Raw genomic sequence first — 22206 nt, forward strand, 5'->3', positions numbered from 1 at the left:
AGACGTGAAAATGTGGAGAAGTAAACAACGCGATTTCACCGCTGAATTCTTCTTGTTGGGTTTTGGTGTAGGGAATCGCTCATTGTCTTCTTCTGCTGTTTTTGGCCTGTCCTTCTAAGCAGTGGTGTAAACTCACTGAAGTTCTTTCACCCCAAACGGGTGTGGTTCCTTCTGGAACCAGAACAGTTTGGCGTCCACTTCCTGCAGCAGAGATGGTAAGAAAGTGGCTCTATGTCCCTTGGTTTCTAAACCAGCTTGAGAGAGAAAGAACCACTTCCAAGGACCTGGGGATTGTATTGGAGAGCTTCTCAGCATTGCCACCATAAAGGATTAGCACTGCTAGGGGCAAAACCTTGGTGATAGATCCACCTTATACCTTAGGGGCTGGATTATAGGGAACCCTAACTTTGTACTTTGTATAGTTTTGTACAATTTGAATTTTCTACAGTGAGTATGGAAAACAGTAAGGAACAAACAAAGACTGACCGTGTTTATTTGGGAATGGTCTCTTTATTCTTTTTTGCCTTAGCAGCTGTGTGACTTTGGGAAAATTAATTAACCTCTCTGTCCTTACCTGTGAAATGAAGATAATCGCATACTCCTTATAGCACTTTGGAACATTAAAACATGTGTGTAAGTATTCATATCACAGGCACATGGTAACATTCAATAAGCTTTTCTATTATTGTTGCTAATGTGACCTATTACCAATGCCCAAGAACCTCTCTGCCTGAAACAGCTATTGAGTGGTGCAGAACATAACTCTCATCCTTTTGATGGAAAGGAGAGTATCAGTCCTAATTAGACGGCATTCTATCGGGAAGACACTGAAAGATAAAAGTCAGTTCCCAGGTTTCTGTATTTCTCCAACTCTTTCCTCCAGAGAGCAGCTCAAAAGACTGCAGCCCATTCCACACTTCCTCCAAGTGTAAGTTAGATTAGGCCACTTGGCTTGTGAATCTCTCTGAAGGCTTAGATTAGGCCACTTGGCTTGTGAATCTCTCTGAAGGCTCTCTTTGGATGAAGTCACACTCCTTCTTATTCTCTTGCTCCCCCATGACCTGCCCCCACCCACGTCTGTCCTAGCTCCTCCACTCTCCCACCAGTTCATTAAGCTCTGGCTCCCAACAGGGCCTTGCATCAGCAGTGGCCTCACCCCATCCTCCCATGTTCACTGTTCCTCGAGGTCTCAGCTTAAATGAAAGAGACTCTTCCTGGACACCCTTTCCCTTATTCTCTACCTAGCCCCCTGTGTATTTATTTCATTGTACATATCACAAACTACAGTGTTTATTTTCTTGCTTGTTGGTTTTTTTCTCTTTTCTAGAATGTAGGCTCCAGGAAGGCAAAGACAATGCTTGGGTTAGCAAATTGTGAGTACTTGATAGATATTTGTGGAAAGAGGTATTGGAGAGAAAGGGAAGGAGGGAAGAAAGGGAGAAGTAGGAAGGAATAGAGATGGAGAAGAAACCATAATGGAAGGGAAAGGCTAAGTACTCAAATGGGTAAGTTTTAAAAGCCTAATGACTGGGAGAAGGTGGTGCCTATGGCAAAAACAGTAATAGTTTGGGAGAGAGATAAAAGTTGGAGGATAAATTGACAAGTTCAGGGTTAGGGTCAAATATGATGCATTTGAAGTGAAGGCAGGATACCTAAGTGAAACATCCAGCAGGTAGACGGATGCTGTAATGAGACTCAGGGCCAGGGCTGGAGTCGCCAGTTGGAGAGTCATGAAAATATCAGCAAATCTCACAGAACAGAAGAAATCTTTGAAGGGTAGGGAAGGAAGAAAAAAAGAGACGCCACTTCTGGGAACCCAAATCTTTGGGTTCCAGGGGTAATATGATTGCAAGACCAAAATGTAAAGGAATTCATGAAAAGCAGCATCAGGAGTGGCGCCAGAAGCCTAATTTGATCCAGCCTGGGAAATCTCAGCCAGCCCAGATGTGGACAAATCAGCAAATTGATGTCTTCAGGGTGTGACGTCAGGGCCAAGAGTGAGAAGGAGGTTTCTGAAGAAGAGACCAACTACGGTATAACATGCCTAAGAACACACTGCTGATAGGGAAAGACTCGGCTTAGCTCTGTGGCTTGAACAGTGTGGAGGTGATGGTGATGATGACCAGCAATATTGTGGTTATTGAAGTTTGTCTTTCCCTTCAGGGCTTTCTGTTTCCATTTGTCCCTCACAGGTTGCTAGTGGTTGTTAGAGGTGCCACAGAGAGAACACAAGGGTATAAGGTCTCTGGAACAAGAGGATGCTGGGTTTGTGTCACCACCAGCATCTGTGACTCTGGGAACAGTTCCTCCCTGAGCCGCAGCTTTTTCATCTTGTGGGTGAGGATGACACATGCCTCCCAGGGTTGTTGTGAAGATATTAGAGAGCAGCTGAAAAAGTCCCTCCCTGGGCAGATGTTAATTCTCTTTCTTTCCCAAGGCCTCTCACTTTCTGCCCTTGCTCATTCTGATCAGACATTGAGATTGTGGTACAATTAAGTTAGCTCTTCTAAGGATATTTGGAGTTGTGGGATTCATTTTTAAATTATTCATCTGCTCTTTCCACAAACATTTGTTGAATACCTACTATGTGTCCAGCGCTGGCCTGGGTGATGGATATACAAGGGTGAACAAAACAAAGGCACTACACTTCAGAGTTTGTTAGAGAAATCAGCTTTACTGCGCTAACGTACATACACAGAGGAGAAGACATGTAAAACTGCAGCATCTATGAGAATCACCTGGAGGCCTCGTTAAACCATTGATGGCAGGAGAGCTTGGGGGAGAATGGGTATATGGATATAGATGGCTGAGTCACTGCTGTGCATCTGAAACAATCTAAACAATGTTAATCGGCTATACTCCAATATAAAATAAAAAGTTAAAGAAAAACGCTGTTGGACTCCACTTGCAGAGGCTCTGATTCCATAAACCTGGAGTGGAGTCTAGGAATCTACATTTCAATCAAGTTCCCAGGGGATGCTGCTGCTGCTGGTGGTGCAACAAGCGCTCTTTGAGAACCATTGGAATAAAATATTAGAGAGGACGAAAACAGAGGATTAATAGAGCGTTAAGCCAGAAGAACTGGATACCTCTTATCTCTAAATATGTTATTCTCCTTGATGAACAAGCTGGCTAGTAGTCCAGGTAAGTGCACACATTCCAGAAGAATCTGAAAGCAGGGAAAACATAGCTCCCAGCTGTTGGAGCCAAGCTGTCTTGGACCCCAATCCACCTCTTCCCTGCCCACAAACCTCTCCGTGTCCTTCAAGTCGATCTTCAAATCAAGGCAAAGCTTTCTCATTTCCCCAGGCAGATTTTGGCCACTCCTCACTCTCATAGCACTTAATACATCTCTCTATTATGATAACTGTCTTATAGGACTATGAATTTTTTATTGACCCATATTCCCTACAAGACCATAAATTCCTAGATAGATGGGACTGTGTCTTATTTTGGTATCTCACTTACCACTTAAATATTTATTGTCGTCTACGGCCACACCATCCTGAACGCGCCCGATCTCATCTGATCTCGGAAATATTTATTGTCTACCAGACCAAATGAATGAATGAATATGTTTAAAAGAGTTATTAAAATGTATGTGGTACCAGGAAAAAAAAAACTATCACAATTGATATTGTGTGTAGACTGAGAACTGGAAGCAGGTACTTTCATGTCTCACAAAGACGGGTTCAGATCTTTGCTCCATCATTAACCACATCATCTGGGATAAATCGATCATTCTGAGCCTCTTTTTTAACATTGGTAAAATAAGGGCAATAATGTTAGCATGTGAGGATTAAGTGAAATAATATGCCTAAAATGTTGAACATGGTGTTTGCACATAGAAAATAGTAAATAAAATAAAATTCAGTATTTGATAAAATAAAGCAAAAAGAACAATTGAAAAACGAAACTTGATTGATCTGGGTAAAACTATCACTGTCAATTAAAGTCATTTACAATATTTGCTTAAAATCTCTATTTATGCCCAATTACTAAGCAGCAAAATACTGTTTTACTTATAACTTAATGTATGTCAAATTAACTGTGATAATTATTTTTCCGATATTAAACTCTGTCCATTTGTGTTACTCTCAAGTCCAGGAGACTGAAGACTAAGGAAAACCATTTGACAAGTCAAGTTAGGAGACGCAGCTTTGATCCCTGGGTTGGGAAAATCCCCTAGAGAAGAAAATGGCTACCCACTCCAGTACTCTTGCCTGGAAAATTCCATGGACAGAGGAGCCTGGCAGGCTATAGTGCATAGGGTTGACAAAGAGTCAGACGTGACTAAGCATGTACACATGATATATCTACCAGATTCAAAATGATTTTAACACAAAGTACCAGGCATTCTAAATCTAAAATCCTACAATGTTTTCCTCTACGTTCTGTGAATCAAATGTTCAAATATACACATAACTCATTTTAGTATTTCCTTCCAAGGACATTTTCTTTACCAATGGATTCCCAAGCCTATTCTTTCAAATAGGTTGTTGCTGCTTTAAAGGATAAATATTTAAAAATGGGCTGTACCTTGTGAGAAGAAGAACTCTGTTCAATAAATCAGGTTCTGCATACCAAGGCAGGAGAGAGCAGGCAGGACTCTCACTGGCTGAGCTGGTCTCAAAAACAATAATGCACAGGAAACAGATGACAGCAAATTTCAAAGCACAGCAAAAGCCTCATAAATGCTGAACATGGAAGTCACACTTCAGCTTAAAATTTGCTGAAATAGAAATAAAAACATACATGAGGCCCTTTGGGTCTTCATGTGTACAAGGAAATACGAATGATGGGGTTCTATGACAGTCAGTTTTGACTCCTTTTTTCCAGGGAGCTTTTATCTTAGGATTCATTCTCCAGGCAAGCTCATCTACTGTACTCCCCTCAGTGTGTTTGAATGTGCACCAAGGACTTTTTTTGCAAACAGAAACTTGGAGAGGGAAGCTTAAAAAGAGAGAGAACTTTTTGCTTTGCAGTTAATGGCCTCTTGTTGCTTTGCTTTGCAAAGAATAAGCAATCTAGAAGCATAATAGTAACTAATCAAGAAAAAGAAGTACTACTTATATATTTTTTATTTTTCTATTCATTGTTTTGTTTTAGAGAAAATATATTTTTCTAGTGCAACCAACTTGATAGACCCTTTGTAGACTAAGAAACAAAATGGAAACAAAATGTTTGCCTACCTTTTCAAATAACTGTGTGTGGCACCTAATATTTTAGCATCTTCTTTTCTAATCTCAATTAACCCATAATTTTCAGATGTAATGAATTGCAGGTAATCAATTATAAGGTGAGCTTTTGGAAGTCTGAAATCATTTTCTATTGGAGAAAAAGTTCTTTGCAATGGCTAGATTTTCACCCTAGTCCACACAAACCTAGTTAAGCCAGATATACTTAAAAGGACAGTAGGAATAAAAAACACTGTGAAAGTGAAGTGTTAGTCACTCAGTTGTGTCCAACTCTTTGTGACCCTACGGATTATAGCCTGCCAGGCTCCCCTATCCACAGAATTCTCCAGGCAAGAATACTGGAGTGGGTTGCCATGCCCTTCTTCAGGAGATCTTCCCTGACCCAAGGATCAAACCCAGGTCTCCTACATTGCAGGCAGATTCTTTAGTGTCTGAGCCACCAGGAAAACCCAAAAGGTACTAAGGTAGTGCAATTTAAGGGATGGAAAGAACACAGACATTGGAACCATAGAGGCTTGAGCCCGGGTTAAATCCTAGGTCAGCTGCTTACTGGTTTTGCAATGTTCGGCACGTAACTTCACATTTCCTGGCCTCAGCGGACTCACCCGTAAAATGAGGATAATGCTCAGATTCCTGGGTTGCTGCTGTGAGGACAGCACATGGATTGGGAGCAGAGATTCTCAAGCCAAATACCAGTTTTGCATTCTGGCTCTGCCATTTACCTGCTAGGAACCTAGGACTTAATTCTCCATGCATCAATTTCCTGACTTTATAAAATGAGAAAAAAGGGACTTCCCTGTTGGCCCAGTGGTTAGGAATTTGCAATGCAAGGGATGTAGGTTCCTATCTCTGGTTGGGAAGTAATATCCCACATGCCTGCATGCCTCTACTAGAGCCCAGGTGCCACAACTAGAGAGCCCGTGTGCAACAAGTAGAAAATCCCTGTACCACAAGGAAAAATCCTGCATGATGCATTGAAGATCTGGCACAGCCAAATAAATAAAAATTTTTTAAATGAGGATAAAACAGAAACACCTCTAGAGTTGTTTTGTGGAATGTGTTGGGTTGAGTCACTATACAGAAAGTGTTTAGAATAACACTTGGCATGTGATACCCACCATGGAAGTGTTATTATTATTATGTGTGCTTTCTGCCTCTTAAATAATCAAAACAAATCATCTCAAGCTAAGGAAAAAAAGCTATAGGTAGATAATAGGATTACTCTCCTAAGAAACTAATTTGGTTTATGGTAATTTATCACCATGTATATGGAAAGAAAATTTCATCCCCCAGAATGTGCAAATGGAGAAAGGAGGATTGTGTCTAGCCAAAAACCACAATTTCATTTGGTTTAGAAAGAATGTCAAGTGTTACCTATTCTTCACCAGAAGGGAAACAAGCAACAAGTCTCTGCAGTCAGACTTGGAAAGTATTGTTTTGAGAAAATGGAAAGGAGATCTCAGACATGCTTGGGCAAGATTATCATTCCACTGCCTTTTAATTACAATTATTATACTAAAAATAGTTGCATTGTATTTCATTCATTCATCATTGTACAATAGCCCCATTTGTAGAATATGAAAATATGTGATGCCTTGCAAATGAAGACAGCTGGATGCCTAAAACCTGGTCTGAAGCATTAAGTAGACTGAAAGTCTTAACATATTCTTTTTTTCTAGTATAGCAAAATTGTTGTTTATTAGATATATCCTTAGTCCCTAGGACTAGGCAGGAGTGGTGGTGGGAATGTGGTTTTAAAAGGAGGTTGCCTCTTTACCCCATGGGGGCCTCTTTAGCCCATGGGCAATGGCTGCAGACAGTAATGTAGTGTGTAGGCAATAGTGTAATGCAAGCAGTCTATTGCTTGTATGAGTTGGACCTTGGAGACAGCCCTTTCCAGTGGATATTCATGTCTGGCATGCTGTCCCTAGTCTAGGCTTCAGACAGATATGCGCAGTACGTTTGGAACGCCCCAGGGCACAGTGGCCAGGGTCCACATTGGCAGAGTCGTAATGTCCATTGGCACCAAGCTGCAGAACAAGGAGCAGGTGACTGAGGCCCTATGCAGGCCAAGTTCAAGTTCCCTGGCTGCCAGAAGATCCACATTTCCAAGAAGTGGGGTTTTACTAAGTTTAACGTGGATGAATTTGAAAACTCGGGGGCAGAAAAGTAGCTTATGCCGGACGGAGAGCTGTAGGGTCAAATACATCCCCGGTTGTGTCCTGCGTTCATAAAACCTTGATGTTGTCCCCTGCTTATTCCCACCCACCAATAAATACTACTTTCCTGCCTAAAGTAAAATCAAAGTCTACTTTTTCTTACATTAGAGCTGTATGGGAGGAAGACGTTGAAGTTTTGATTGTAATATTGAATTTCCATTTGGTAGGTGGAAAGAAAAAAAAGGGAGGAGGTTGCCAACTATTTAAGCTTCACCTACTTGGAAAGGTTAACTCACAAACACTGTAATGAACCAGAATTTGAGGCCAACCATCCAAGGTGCCAATATGGCATCCCGTGATGGGAGAAGAGGATAGAGGAGTAAGAGAGGTAGGGATCATGAGAACACCTAGCAATCTAATCACCCAGTCACCTTCATTTTCCCAAACCTGCTGTTCCCAAGAAGCAGGAAGTCACTGAGAAAAAAAATATATTTCCCTCATTCGGGTCCATACTGGGGCCCTCAGTTAAGGCAATGACGTGGTGTGGGATACGGGGTTCTAGTATTATACTGCGATGGTTCCTTAGCTCCGAATGTTCTTGGGCAGCAAAGTGTCTTCCCCAGAAGCAGGGCTTTAAGTTGGAGAATATTTGAAAATAAAACAACACTCAACACTACTAATACACTGTTTAAGTTGGTTTGAATTCATCTTGGAACTGGAAATTCACAATGCTGCTCTTGGTATTTCTCAGTTAATTTATTGAGACAAAAAGGGGTTTCAAGGCCAAAGAGCAGAGCACCTTGGAATTTTCCAGGGATCCCAGCCCAGTACGGCAAGTTATCTCAAAGCTGTCCAATTGGAAGGTGGATAACTGGTGACTTTAACTAAGGAGACAAAACCAGAGTAACATGAAGTGGTGCCAGAGAACACATAAAGTGTTCTGGGGCACTTGGCTCTCCTAGTTTCCTATTAAAATTACTTTGATTATTATAAACAACTTTGCAGAAAATTTACCCATAACCTCTTCAATAAAATTAGGTTTATCTCTATGAATATTTACAATTTTGTCCATATGTACACATACCTTTACTAACTTTTATTCACTCTGATATGATGGGGTTTTATTTTGGATGTGGCATTATTTTATGTTTTTCTTTGGCTTTTTCTGTACAGTTGTGGTCTAATATTTCATTTAACATGTTAAGAGATGGCATAATATCATAACCAGTTGATAAAACAAATTATTTTTCTCAAAGGTGAATCAAACTTCTTACTCTTTATTGTCAGACTCTCTAATCATAAAAACTCCAAAGCAAACCAAAAAAAAAAAACAAACCTGTTTCTACTATAGCTTTTGGAAAAGTTTGTTGTTTGTTTCTATTTATACCCAACGAAATACTTTATGAGAACATATCATCAACTCACTCTTAGGTAATATACCATAAAAATTTGATAGTGGCACATCTAAAAATGACAAATAATAGGAACAATGCAAATAATTAAAGGGAAAATTAAAGATAATTTATTTGTTTATAATGCAGTGGATTTTGCTGAAGTCTGATATAACCATGCTAAAGGCCAAAACGACCCAATTGCGTTCTGGAACCTCATTCATTCATTCACTCATTCAATTGATATTTACACACCTAATATATGCTAGAGTATTTTAAGTGTGGGAGCCACAGCAGTAAAAATACCCCTTATCTCACATATCATTGAGGGTAACATGCAATATATAAACGAATACATAATAAAACGCCAGGTAGTAAAAAAATATTTGAAGAAAAGCCAAGAAGGGAAGAGGCCTGGAGAGTCGCGAGGTTGGGAGAAATGAGGAGGGTGGCTGGGGAGTTTTTGGATGAGGGAGGAATTAAAGGGAACTGAATCCTACATGTTTCTGTGGGAGGAAGTGTTGTAAATCCATGAAGGAAGAGCAGTACACTTTCACATCTCTTCCTTGTTTTTTATTTACTCATCCAAACAATATTTGATTTTGTGAAGGTACTATTTTGATAGCTGTGGGAGATAGGAGAGAATATAGAGGTGTGGTATCTGCCTCACAGAATTTATGGGAAGACAAGACATCACAAGTGTAATAATGTTTTGAGAAAGGAAGCACAGGGTGCTTTTTATGCCTTGGAGGTCAGAGAAGGCTTCCCCGAGAAAGTGACCTTCAAACTGGAGCAGCAGGTGTGAGCCAGCTTAGCATGGACAGAGGCACTGAGAGTGAGGGAAATTTACAAGCAGAGGAATCAGTGTACAACCTTGTTTTGCTGATAACTTTCAACTTTTGTCTCCTATCCAATCTCGCAAAGTCTAAGAAATAACATCATCTGACCATATTTCCTTGCCTCCCTCTGGCAGATGTACAAATGCACAAAGAAATGATTTGGCAGCAGATAAAGAAAAAGACTCAGCATGTGGGCAAAAATAATAATACAACTGAAACTAAACGACTCTATTGATATTCAAGATTTGAATATCTTTATTTACAATTAAGTTTTATTATCAATCAGTCCTTTTGATAGCTGGAGTGCCCTTTGAAACACAGGACTGGGGTAATAAATTTTCCAAAGACCACTTATCAAGCTATAATCATTTCCTGTTTTGTTTTAATTGGACTGTATATAAATTTTCTTGTATCTTTAACATAAGATTTATGACAGAGAGAGAAATAGTCACAGGAGGGAAAAAAAAACCCAAAACCTGACAAAAAAATATATCTGGTATTCATTGCATATGCCAACTGATTCTTTGAACCCCGTGGGGTAATGATGTAGGGTAGGGAAGCTATGGGCCCATTCCATAAACCTATACTCTACAAAAACTATTAATAATAGAAGAAATTGGTGACAGTGTGAGGGCTGTGCTTGCTTGTGTGTGGTGACTCCATACAATGAAATAGCCTGTTTTGGGAAATAGATGGGGAAACAGTGGAAACAGTGTCAGACTTTATTTTGGGGGGCTCCAAAATCACTGCAGATGGTGACTGCAGCCATGAAATTAAAAGGCGCTTACTCCTTGGAAGGAAAGTTATGACCAGCCTAGACAGCATATTAAAAAGCAGAGACATTACTTTGCCAACAAAGGTCCATCTGGTCAAGGCTATGGTTTTTCCAGAGGTCATGTATGGATGTGAGAGTTGGACTGTGAAGAAAGCTGAGCGCCGAAGAATTGATGCTTTTGGACTGTGGTGTTGGAGAAGACTCTTGAGAGTCCCTTGGACTGCAAGGAGATCCAACCAGTCCATCCTGAAGGAGATTAGTCCTGGGAGTTCATTGGAAGGACTGACGCTGAAGCTGAAATTCCAATACTTTGCGAACTATTACAATCCTCATGCGAAGAGTTGACTCATTGGAAAAGACCCTGATGCTGGGAGGGAATGGGGGCAGGAGGAGAAGGGGATGACAGAGGATGAGATGGCTGGATGGCATCACCGACTTGATGAACGTGAGTTTGAGTAAACTCCGGGAGTTTGTGATGGACAGGGAGGCCTGGCGTGCTGCGATTCATGGGGTCTCAAAGAGTCGGACACGACTGAGCGACTGAACTGACTGACTGACTGACTTATTAGGTGTCATGTTGTAGAATAAGGCTTAATGACATGGGTGAATGTTCACAATAGATTCCTTTTATTTTTTAATATTTTTGGCCACACCATGAGGCTTGTGGGGTCTTAGATCCCTGACCAGGGATGGAAGCAGCATCCCCTACATTGGAAGTGCGAGTCTTAACCACTGGACCACCAGGGAAGTCCCACAACAGGTTAATTTTAAAAAGAAGGATACCAAACAAAATTTCAGTGTGATACAAGTTAGATTATAATATAGCATAGTTACAAAGAAAACTCAACAAGGAAAATACTTAATGGGGGTTATATATGCTTAATGAGATTATACATTATTTTCTTCTTTATGTTTATAATTTTTTGTCACAAAAATGTATTAGTTTTATAATCAGGGGGAGAAAAGCAATGGATATTCTTTTTCTTTGTTCTTGTTCCTTTCTTTGTTTTTAATTGCAAAGAGAAAGGAAAGATTTGAGTAGCAATCATTCTTTTAATGCACACACATCTGTGTGCAAAATGAAAGTTTTCCTTAAGCAGGTTTAGAATCAGTAGCTTTTCTATGAATGGAGTAAAGAACCTAGAGTTACTGCAGGGAATCCAAACAGGCTTTGTTGCCTGGGATAGTGCTTGGTGATTAATCTTTTTTCCACATTTTTTAAATTGAAGTATAGTTGATTTACAACGTTGTGCCAACCTCCATTGTATAGCAAAGTGACTCAATTATACACATACATACATTCTAAGGAGATCACTGACTTTTAAAGAAACACAAAGAGAGGGAGAGCCAAAAAAATGACAATTTTATAAGCAATAATGCTTTAAAAAGAGTATTTTTTCTATTACAAATGACAGGTTGAAATAATACCTCCAGAAGTATCACTTTTGTCTCACTATCCTAACTTCTGACTTTTTAACTGGAATATGCATGGTGCATTATTTATTTATTTACCTTTGGCTGCCCAGAGTCTTGTTGCTTTGTGCAGGCTTTCTATGCTGCTGCTGCTGCTGCATCACTTCAGTCGTGTCCAACTCTGTGCGACCCCATAGATGGCAGCCCACCAGGCTCTGCCATCCCTGGGATTTTCCAGGCAAGAACACTGGAGTGGGTTGCTATTTCCTTCTCCAATGCATGAAAGTGAAAAGTGAAAGGGAAGTCGCTTAGTCGTGTCCTACTCTTAGCGACCCCATGGACTGCAGCCCATCAGGCTCCTCCGTCCATGGGATTTTCCAGGCAAGGGTACTGGAGTGGGGTGCCATTGCCTTCTCCGCAGGCTTGCTCTAGTTTCCAGCAAACGGGCTAGTGTCTAGTTGCGGTGCACGGGCTTCTCATTGCAGTGGCTGCTCTTCTGAGGAACACAGGCTCTAGGCACCTGGGCTTCGGTGATTCCGGCACGCAGACTCAGTAGATGTAACCCGTGGGCTCTAAAATGCAAGCTCAGTAGTTGTGGTGCATGGGCTTAGTTGCTCCTCAGTCTGTGGAAGCTTCCCAAGCCAGGGATCGAACCCATGTCACCTGCAGTGGCAGACAGATTCTTATCCACTGCGCCAACCAGGGAAATCCTGATGCATTCTTAATAGTGTGTTCTTGGCTTGTTTGCTGGTTGTCCCATTTCTTTTGCTCATGATGTGGGTGTGTGTGTGTGTGGGTCTATAGGTGTGCACATACATTTATATAATCAGCCTTTATTTTTATGATCTCTGAATTTTGTGTAAAGCTTAGAAAGGCCTTTCAAGTTTATAAAAATTTTACTCACATTTTCTTCTAATTTTTTTTAATAGATTGCACTTCTTACATTCAAATCCTAAATAATGGCTGGTTTTATTTTGTTGTAAGGATTAGGGTAGAGAACAAGTTTTATGTGTTTCAACATGGCTAGCTAGTTGTTTTAATAGCATTTATTGAAAAAAAATCCATCTTTTTTCCTGATAATTTAAAAGTCACTTTTATATTATACTCAGTTTTCACGTCCATTGGGTCTATTTCTGGATGCCTTTTCATTCACTTATTGGTTTGTGTCTAAACCAATTCCATACTCTAATTGTCACACTTTTGTAGTGTGCTTTGATAATGAGTTAGGTCAAATTCCTCCCAACGTATCCCCTTTTCTTTCTCAAAAACATATTGTAATTTTGTTTAAGTTAATGTATTACTTAAAAGGCTTGACTTAACACTTCACTTTGCTTTACTAACTAGAAACTTTCTTTTTCTTTTTTTTAATTTGAAGCATGAATTTTAGTGATGCTCACTCTAGCAAAGCAGGGCAAAACCTATGCCAGTTTTATGAAGACAGTGTCTATTTGTTCTTCAGGGCTTCTGTTGGAGAAGCAATGTGGTTACTGGTGCTTTAGCTCCCTCTAGCAAACACCCCTCAGCCAAATGGAAAAGCCCCTTTGACATCTGATCACCAACATCTCTGAAATCTTGGCCATGTCTGCAAACAAGATCTAATCTAAAGCCTAATTACACGGTCTAGGATACATTCCAAATAAGGTATTACTGCCTTCCCATTCTAAGCTGCTGCTGCTGCTGCTAAGTCGCTTCAGTTGTGTCTGACTCTCTGTGACCCCACAGAGCAGCCCACCAGGCTCCTCTGTCCCTGGGATTCTCCAGGCAAGAACACTGGAGTGGGTTGCCATTTCCTTCTCCAATTCTGAGCTGCTAGGACTATCTTATTAAAAAAAGAGTCAAGGAAGGTCATTAAAGAAAATTAGCTGAAAGTGTTTAAACACTGGTTAACTCATCAATGCCTGATCATTTCAAGTTCCCATTTTTGTACACCCAGATATGTTTTCTTGCCTAGAGAATCCCTGGGATGGGGGAGCCATCTATGGGGTTGCACAGAGTCGACGTAACTGAAGCGACTTAGCAGCAGCAGCAGCAGATATGTCCACCTCAGTTTAAAAAAATCAAAGTGCACCTACACATATCATCATAAACCACTCTCAACTGGATCAGCTGCTGTGATAGATGATTCTTTTCCTAATTTTCCCTTAAATGACAAATGTCTTCAAAAAGTGATCTGTACTCACTGGTGACATGTTGTCTTCACTGATTTTTTCTATGCTGAATTTTCCCAATATCCTACACTGATCTGGCTATAGAAGCAGTTTCATGAAAACAGCTTTTTTACAGTCAAATTTCTTTGTTGTAACAAAATCTTTTGCTCAAGTATAAGTTCCCCTTATATTGTTTCTACACCTGTTGAGATTTTCTTCCAGTTTTTCAAAATCCAGCTTTTCACTTTCTTGCTTCTCCTTCTTTTTCTCTTATTACTCTGTATTTTCTCCTGTTCTGATTCTTCTTTCACTTCAGTAGGCATCTTTGGGGACTGTTGCTCAGCCCATGCCCCACTTTGACAATCTCTCCTATTTCTTTCTCTCTCTCTCAGGGATTGAGAGCATCCATAAAGGACCATGTACAAATGGGGTGGAGTAAAGAGCTACAGAAATAGAGAATCATCAAGCAGATAGAGAAAAGACAAGTCCAGAGGCCACACGACCCCAGAGGAGAAAATGGGAGCTGCTTCATGCCTAACTGCTACATTCCAGTTCTAATTCTCTATAAGGATATGCTTCTGTGCTTCTTACTCTAGGATTCTATGGACTACCACTGTCTCCTCCAGAGAAATTTCCCTCTTTGGACTAAGTTAGTTGAAGGGCTTCTGTTTCTTACATTCCCTAAGTCTGAGATGACATCCCCATCTCTAAGCCATACTCCTGTGCACTCTCCTTTCTTCTACATGAAACTCTAATCATTTGGAAATTAAAAAAAAAAAAATGCTCACCACCTTTGAATTGGTGACTCTTAAACTTATGTCTCTAAAGTATGAAGTTTCTTTGTTTTCCAAAGGAGTCATCAAAAGGAAGGGGTAATATACTGAAGTACTTAGAAGTGTGAGCTCTGGGGTCAGACTTTCTAAATAGCCTGATATCTTTAGTTTCTCCATCTATAAAATGGGAATAATAGAAGTAACTGCCTTATAGGAGTTTGTGAAAATTGAGGTAATGTAATAAGGCTTTTGAACTATGGTGTTGGAGAAGACTCTTGAGAGTCCCTTGGACCACAAGGAGATCCAACCAGTCCATCTTAAAGGAGATCAGTCCTGGATGTTCATTGAAAGGACTGATGCTGAAGCTGAAACTCCAATACTTTGGCCACCTCATGTGGAGAGTTGACTCATTGGAAAAGACCCTGATGCTGGGAGGGGTTGGGGGCAGGAGGAGAAGGGGCTGACAGAGGATGAGATGGCTGGATGGCATCACCAACTCGATGGACATGGGTTTGAGTAAACTCTGGGAGTTAGTGATGGACAGGGAGGCCTGGCATGCTGCGATTCACGGGGTCGCAAAGAGTCGGAAACGACTGAGTGACTGAACTGAACTGAATAAGGCTCTTAGAAGAGTACTGGACTCACTGTAAACCTGCATTAAATATTGTTGTCATGCTACCATTTATAGCAACACATTTCTACTTGACTTTCCACAAGAATTTTAACATGTCCATCTCAGAATTTATCAACTTCTTTCCAAAGACAGCAGACTGTATAACTTCCTGGTCCTATCATTAGCTTCTCCATTCAATCCAACAGTCCTGGAATTTGACCTCAGGTCTGTTTGACTTCAGAGCCTGTGCTTATTCCATTAAATCAGTCATTCCTAAATTTGACTGCATCTCTGATCCCAAAGATATTTAACAGAATCTTCTAGATTGGGGTTTGAGAATTTGTATTAAAAAAAAAAAAAAACTCTTCAGTTAATTCTAGTGGATCTGATCATTGAATCAGAGTTTGGGGGATTACTTTGGATTCTGTTACTTTGTTTTCACTAACATTATCTATAAAATGGATGCAGTAAATATCTATTTAATAGAATTTTAATACACATTGATTCTTTACTGTGCACCAGGCATTGTACTAGGGGCTTTCTGTGTATTATCTAATTCTCACAATGATCTTGTGAAGTAGATACTAGATTATCTCTATATGGGGCTTCCCTGCTGGCTTAGATGATAAAGAATACCTGCTATGTGGGAGACCTAGGTTTAATCCCTGTGTTGGGAAGATCTGCTGGAGAAGGGAATGGCTACCCACTCCAGTATTCTTGCCTGGAGAATTCCATGGACAGAGGAGCCTGGTGGGCTGTAGTCCGTGGGGTCACAAAGAGTCGGACACAACTGAGTGACTAATACTTCTACTATCCCTATATGGGATACAAAAGAGGTTTAAGTTACTGGATAGAAGATGTCTACCTAGCAAGTGTGGAGAGCCAGCATATTAATTGCTGGGGCCAATGTGACGTGAAGATTATATTAAATAATGTGGGCATCCAGTTCTTACTTGGACACTTTCTGTGACAAGAAACTCAACTTATAAGGGGAGAAGAGGCTCTAGTTGTTAGAAAATTGAGTCATTCTAGAATTTCTACACACAGGTCCCCCTTTCACCTTGTGGGGTCCTTAAAAGTAAGTTCAATTTCTCTTCCATTTGACAGCTCTTCAAATGTATGAAGACAGTTATCTTGTATCCCTGGGGCAAAACCTTCTGCTTCCTTTAATCTTTCCTCCTATGACATAGTTTCCAGTCTTGTTACATCCTGGTCCCTCTCCGGGGCCTGTAGATGGTTTTTCTTTGCCAAGCCTTCGTTGGAGATGATACTCCACATGCGTAATGACCACCACTGGGCACTATAACCCCGTCTTGCTTTACATGTCAGACTTCTATGGATCCACCTACTGCATGGCCTTGGGTCAGCTGGTTAAACGCTGAGTTTCAGTTTCCTCATTAAGAGGGAGGATACAGGGAAAGCGCTTAGCACACAGTAGATGTGTCACAAATGTCTACACCCCCACTCTTCCTTCAGGTGGACAAGGGTTCATTAATCAGCATCTTTAGGTAATGGTTACTTAACAAGTTTCTTATCCAACTAATTACATTAGAATCTAGATTTATAGTTCCTCATCATGTCCACAACATCTTGTTAAGTATATTGCTAAAATCCCACTTACATAGTGTGGTCACCTCATGAAATCAGGGCAGAGAGAAAGTAAACAGCAATCAAATTCCACCTGCAGTTAAACTTCAGAAAAGTAGTAAGGCACTGATGAAGTTGGTTAACCTTGCAAATGGTCACCATTCAGACCATAAGCATATACTGGACAACCACCATATGCCTGGCAGTGAACTGAGGACAGGCTACGGTTTTACAATATTTAAAATGCAGTTTCTGTGTTCGATGAACAAGGCAAGAAATCTAGTGTCTTAGAGAGTAGTCTGGGTCACAAGATTGAGCTAATTTGTTGCCATATGCAGTCAACAAACATGCTAGGAATCAGGCACTTCCCCCATCCCTCCATCTCACTCACAGCTAGGTGCTAAAGGTGAGAGGGTGACTATAACAAAAAAGAAGATGAGGTCCCTTCATTTAGGGAGTTTAACATCTAAAAGGGTAGGGAACTCTTTGTGTTAAAGGCCCTCTGTTAAGGGCTTGAGATGCAAAAATAAGATTCTTTGTCCTCTCAGTACTCAAGTTGTATCTTGTTACGAAACGTTTGTTTTCTACAACTATTTGTTTCCTTCCGTCTCAGTCCTTGGACAGCTTTTCTACGGTAGAAACAGCCACTGGGAAGTTGTCTGCCACACAGTAGTGCGGCCACTGAAAGGAAAAGCACTGGAATCGCTCCAGGCTAGAGTTTTCTCTTTTGAACAAAAAAGACAGCTCCAATCGGATGCTTGGAGGTCAGGACGAACGAAAAGAACGTAAGAACACTTGAATGGGAAAACCTTCTAGAAATACCAAGTATTTCTTCTTCGTTTGGACTTTGGCAAACCAGGATGTTTTGGGAAGGGTCTGGCACTCTATGTTCCTAAAACTGGTTTCCTAGATGGAGTTGGAGGTAGGGGAACGAGGAAATGTTGCTTTAGTCAGGATGCCCCGAGTGAAAAAGGGCAAGGAGGAGGAGTGAGAGCCGTGACCCAGAAGCAAGTCAGGAACCTAGAGAAGGACATCCCAGGCGACTGCAAAGAGTGCGGCGTCTGGACCCGCAGTGGCCAAGGCTAACGGGAGAGCAGGGGATAGAGAGAGGACGGGCGAGGAAATCCAGGGAAAACGCGTCCATTGGTCCTCTCCTTGGGGCGTGTGCTTCTGTGCGCCAAGCGATTGGTGGCGGGAAAGTAGCAGGTAAACCGGCCCTCGCTGCCTCGCCATTGGTCAGCGGCCTCTCTTGCTGCCACACGACTGGCTATCAGGCCGCCGAGCCGCGCGCGGATTGGCCGGGGGCAGCCGCCGAGACCGTCTCTCTTCGGGCGCTAGGATTGGTTGGAGGGAAGAGGCAGGTATCCGGGCTCCGCGACTCCTCCATTGGTGGGCGGGGAAGGGGGGTTGGGCACAGCGATTGGTGGGCGGGGGGCCGGGCCTGGGCCGGCGGGGAGCGGATTGGTCGGAAAGTAGGTTAGTGGTGCGACATTTAGGGAAGGCAGAAAGTAGGTCAGGGACTGAGGTGCCTGTTTACCCGCGCCGGACTCACCGCCGCCGCCGCCGCGGGATCCGAGTGGGGGCGCGGGCGCGGGCGCTCCCGGCGAGCCACGGTGAGTGTCGGGCTGGCCGCAGCCAGCGGTGCGGCCGCGGGCACCCCGTCGGGGCCGTTAGCACCCTGGTAGGCTCAAAGCCCCCGCCGCCGCCCGGGGCGCAGCCCGGCCGCCGGGGAGCCCTGCCCGACGTGCCCGCTGCCGGCCTTAAAGGGCCCGTGCCCGCTCCCTGCCCCCACCCGGGCCGCGGGGAGGCTGCGCCCCTTAAAGGCGCCGCGCTTGTCCGCCCCCATCCTCCCTCGCGGGGGCTGGCGCTGCGGACTAGAACGGGCAGAGGTGCCGAAGGCACCCTTAAAGGGACCGGGAAAGGGTCCGCGGAAATACCCGTCTCCCCTCCGCGGGCATCGCTACCTGAAGCGGGGGGTGGGGTGGGGGTGGTGGTGGTGGTGGTGGCAGGAGCAGCCAGCTGCCTCTTAAAGGGACAGCTCCACCCTTTGGGATCAGTGACCCGGCTGAGGGCTAGTCCTAGGATGTATCCCCGGAAGGTTCAGGGACCCCCGAGGGGACCATCCTTGACGGCTGCGCTCCAAGGGCGTTGGGCTAGAGATGCGGCTTCTGCCCTTCCTCCTTCTCCCTTCTACTTTCCTTTCGGGAGCCTGCAGGGGTGGGTGGGGGCGGGGAGGGCGTCTACGTCGGGCTTGGGGAGTCCGAGCCACCCTCTACCCCTTTGGCCCTTTCACGGGTGCTGGGGCTGCACCTGGGTATTCCCGGCCCGGGGATGCGGCCGACCCCAGTATGCGAACTTCGGTCCGGCCTGCGCCGTCTGGGTCCTGGGCAGCCCGAGGAAGATCCCCTGGGTCTGCGAGCAGGTGCTCCACGACAGGGGGAATGTCACCCGGCGCCCAGGTGTGGGTCCGCCGGCCGCCCTGGAGTCCTGGAGACCCGCGGACGGCGCAGCGAGGCAGGCTTTAGCACCGGATTTGACAGATGTCACAGAAAAAGCTTCCCGCTCGCGACTGTCGGGCGTTGACAGCCTAGAGAGCTCTCGTTTGCTCGGAGGAATAAGTGGAAGAATAGAAATTAATGCAGACCTGGTGGGGCTCGAGTCAGTCACCCCGAGGGGTCGTGGGAGCCGGCTGCAGAGCCGAGGGCAGACGCGGGGAAAGGAAAGGTTGTACTGGCCAGAGGCGTCTGTTGTCAAGTTGGTGCTGGCCGGTGGAGTACCAGGCTGTGCCCCCTCAACTCACGTTTCTCAGTCCCCTGTTCCCTCCTCTGCTTTGGCCCCTTCCGATCACCTAGCCTTGTTTTGTTTCTTTTCGCGGTAGTGGTCTCTTCTCCCTGCTTGCATAGCTACTCCTCGGCAAGGAATTATTAGCCAAGTTTTATCACTTAGCTTCCAGAAACAAGATTCAAAGAAGCGTTTCTTGACTGTACGTGTATTTCCAGGATCTTCGTTTAAAAAAAAAAAAATCCATAAAAGCTGCCCATTAGTTGCATCTAGTTTCCCACAACAATTGCTTGTCATTTGTCCTTCTGACATCCGCTGCTGTTCCCTCTTTTAATCTATTTTTATGTGACAACTATTATTTTAATTCTTCTTATCCATTGATATCAGGATCTGTCAATTTGGGTTGGTAGAGTTTTTAATTAATGTGCTGGTTGAATCATGAGCTTAAAATAATCTTTGCTGCTCCAGAGCAGTTTTGAATAATCTCATGCTCTCCGTGCTTGCAAGGCTTAAAAAAAGAAGAAAAAAAAAAATCACTGCTGTTAAATTCGATTTCCATATCAATGAAACTCCAAAATGTTTTCTTAATGCAAAGTTCAGTCTTTCACTCCATGATCTATTACTGAGTTCACTTTATTGCTAAGTCTTTAAAGCACTTTGTTGAACGTATTTGGAAGGCTTTAAAATTTCCCGGGCAGGATTTGAAATTGCCTGTATATCTAAAGCTGAATCTGTAGACGTATTTTTTTGTTTTGATTGTAGATGTAGCTGGTGAATAATATAAATAGGTTAAAACTATAGTTAAATGTATACCTTGTTCTAACCCCTAAGGTTTAGAAAGAGGTAGAGAGAAAAGAGCAGAGGTGGTGGAAGAGTGCTAGCCTGAGAGTTAGAATCTCCTGGTTCCAGCCCGACTTGGGTTTTTATGGCTGTGCCACTTGGGACAAGTCACAGAACCCTTCTGGGTTCTACTTGCCTCAGATGGAAAGTAAGGCAGGAGAACGAGGTGATCTCAACAGTTCCTTCTGCTCTAGAGTTCTGTGTTTCTCTAAATATTTAATACGACTGAATTCGGGTTGGTATTTACCTGCTGGAACCTCCAGAATATCTGAGCTGACGTCCTATTTTTCATAGGAAACTTAAACAGATCAACAGATGGTGTTTTAAAGAATCCATTTCAAATGATTTATAAAATGATGACTATTCAGGAGTTTGTCAGCTATTTGCAGAAGAGCTTTTCCTACCAAAGAGAGGAAAAGGAAGTGTCCCTACTTTCAGATTTATCACTTCATACCAATGATCTATATGCCATTTATATATACTAAACAAGGGACAGGCACTGTAGAAAGACTCGTTAACAAAATGCATATGAATATGTAAAAGCTAAATATACAGCATCTCTCTTTGATATAAGGGCTGCCTTTCTTTTGTGGGCTTTCTTCTATTTGTGATTATCATCGACTCCCATGGTGGTTGGAGAAAGTCACATATTAAAGGAACATTTTCTGCCCCAAATAATATTACAGTCACAGGCAGTGATTTTAGTTAACATCATGGTAGCAAATGAATGGAAGTAATTGTTTACTTCCTTTTTAAACCTTGAGGTTTAATTGAAAGCCTGGAAATGCAGGCATGTCACCCTTCTCCACAGTCTTTTCTCTCCTCATTGCCGCTTCATCATAACACTCAGACTTACTCCTAACATCCAGCCTGGCTTTCCTCCTCCTCTCTCTAAACAAGACCTGCTCTGACTTAAGCTCCCTCAGCTTCTCTTCCTTTCTGCTCAAAATGTCTTGTCTCTTTCCCTCATCTCTCCTCCTCGCCTGTTAGTTTGGAAAAAGCAAGTGAATTTCTTTCCTGTCCCCTCTTGGAGCCTCTGGGCAGGAGCCTGGTCTCGGGTAGCAGGACCTAGGACCTGGGTTGGGTGGTGTGTCCTTGGACAAGTGCTGGACTCCTCTGACCGCAGGCTCCGCCTCGGTGGTGTAGTGAAGGTGCCTGCCTGTCGGAGTCCCTAGATCAGGGGAGCTGATATGTGTAAAATGCCTGGCACACAGGAAGCCCTCCCTCAGTCCCTTCCCAGCACTGCCAGGGTGCTGTCACTAGAATTTCCTTCGGGCTTCTTTCTCTCAGCCTCCTCACCCACCCGAGAAAAGCCCTTGTCTTGACTGATGAGGGAAGGATGGAAGAGGAAGACACAGGTCTACTGTGGGCTGCTCTGCAGCAGGCAACTTTCACACATGTGCACTTCTGCTCCTGGGACCCTCTGTCTCTTTCTCCCCTCCCTGCCCAACAGCCTCTCCCAGGGCTGTGAACATTGACCCCCTCCACTCTCTCATCTGCTCCATCCTTAGCTCCTGCCCTCTGGCTTCTTTCTCTACCATCCTTATTTCTTCTCACATATCTCCAAAAACTTTTAAGTCTTGAATTCCAGGCACCCATTCTTAGTCCTCAGTTGTTGATCTTGGCCGTTTTGCAGCTTTTACCCACTTGTCTTTTCTTCCTTCTTGAAATCCCCTTCTCCCTCAGCCTC

At 43.1% G+C, this 22206-nt stretch overlaps 1 protein-coding gene across 4 annotated transcripts in view; it reads left to right on the top strand.

The window, feature by feature from the left end:
- Window positions 1-18379: 18379 nt before the first annotated feature.
- Window positions 18380-22206, top strand: part of BMAL1 (basic helix-loop-helix ARNT like 1) — a 108361-nt gene continuing 104534 nt past the window's right edge. For 3 of the 4 annotated variants that reach the window (XM_065943837.1, XM_065943835.1, XM_065943839.1), the window contains exon 1: window positions 18380-18508. The gene's annotated coding sequence lies outside the window, so the exon portion shown is untranslated. The remainder of the gene's footprint in view (window positions 18509-22206) is intronic. The other variant, XM_065943838.1, reaches the window with a different exon arrangement.

Source organism: Muntiacus reevesi, chromosome 9 (genome assembly GCF_963930625.1).
Source record: "Muntiacus reevesi chromosome 9, mMunRee1.1, whole genome shotgun sequence".
In the NCBI taxonomy this organism is placed as follows: domain Eukaryota; kingdom Metazoa; phylum Chordata; class Mammalia; order Artiodactyla; family Cervidae; genus Muntiacus; species Muntiacus reevesi.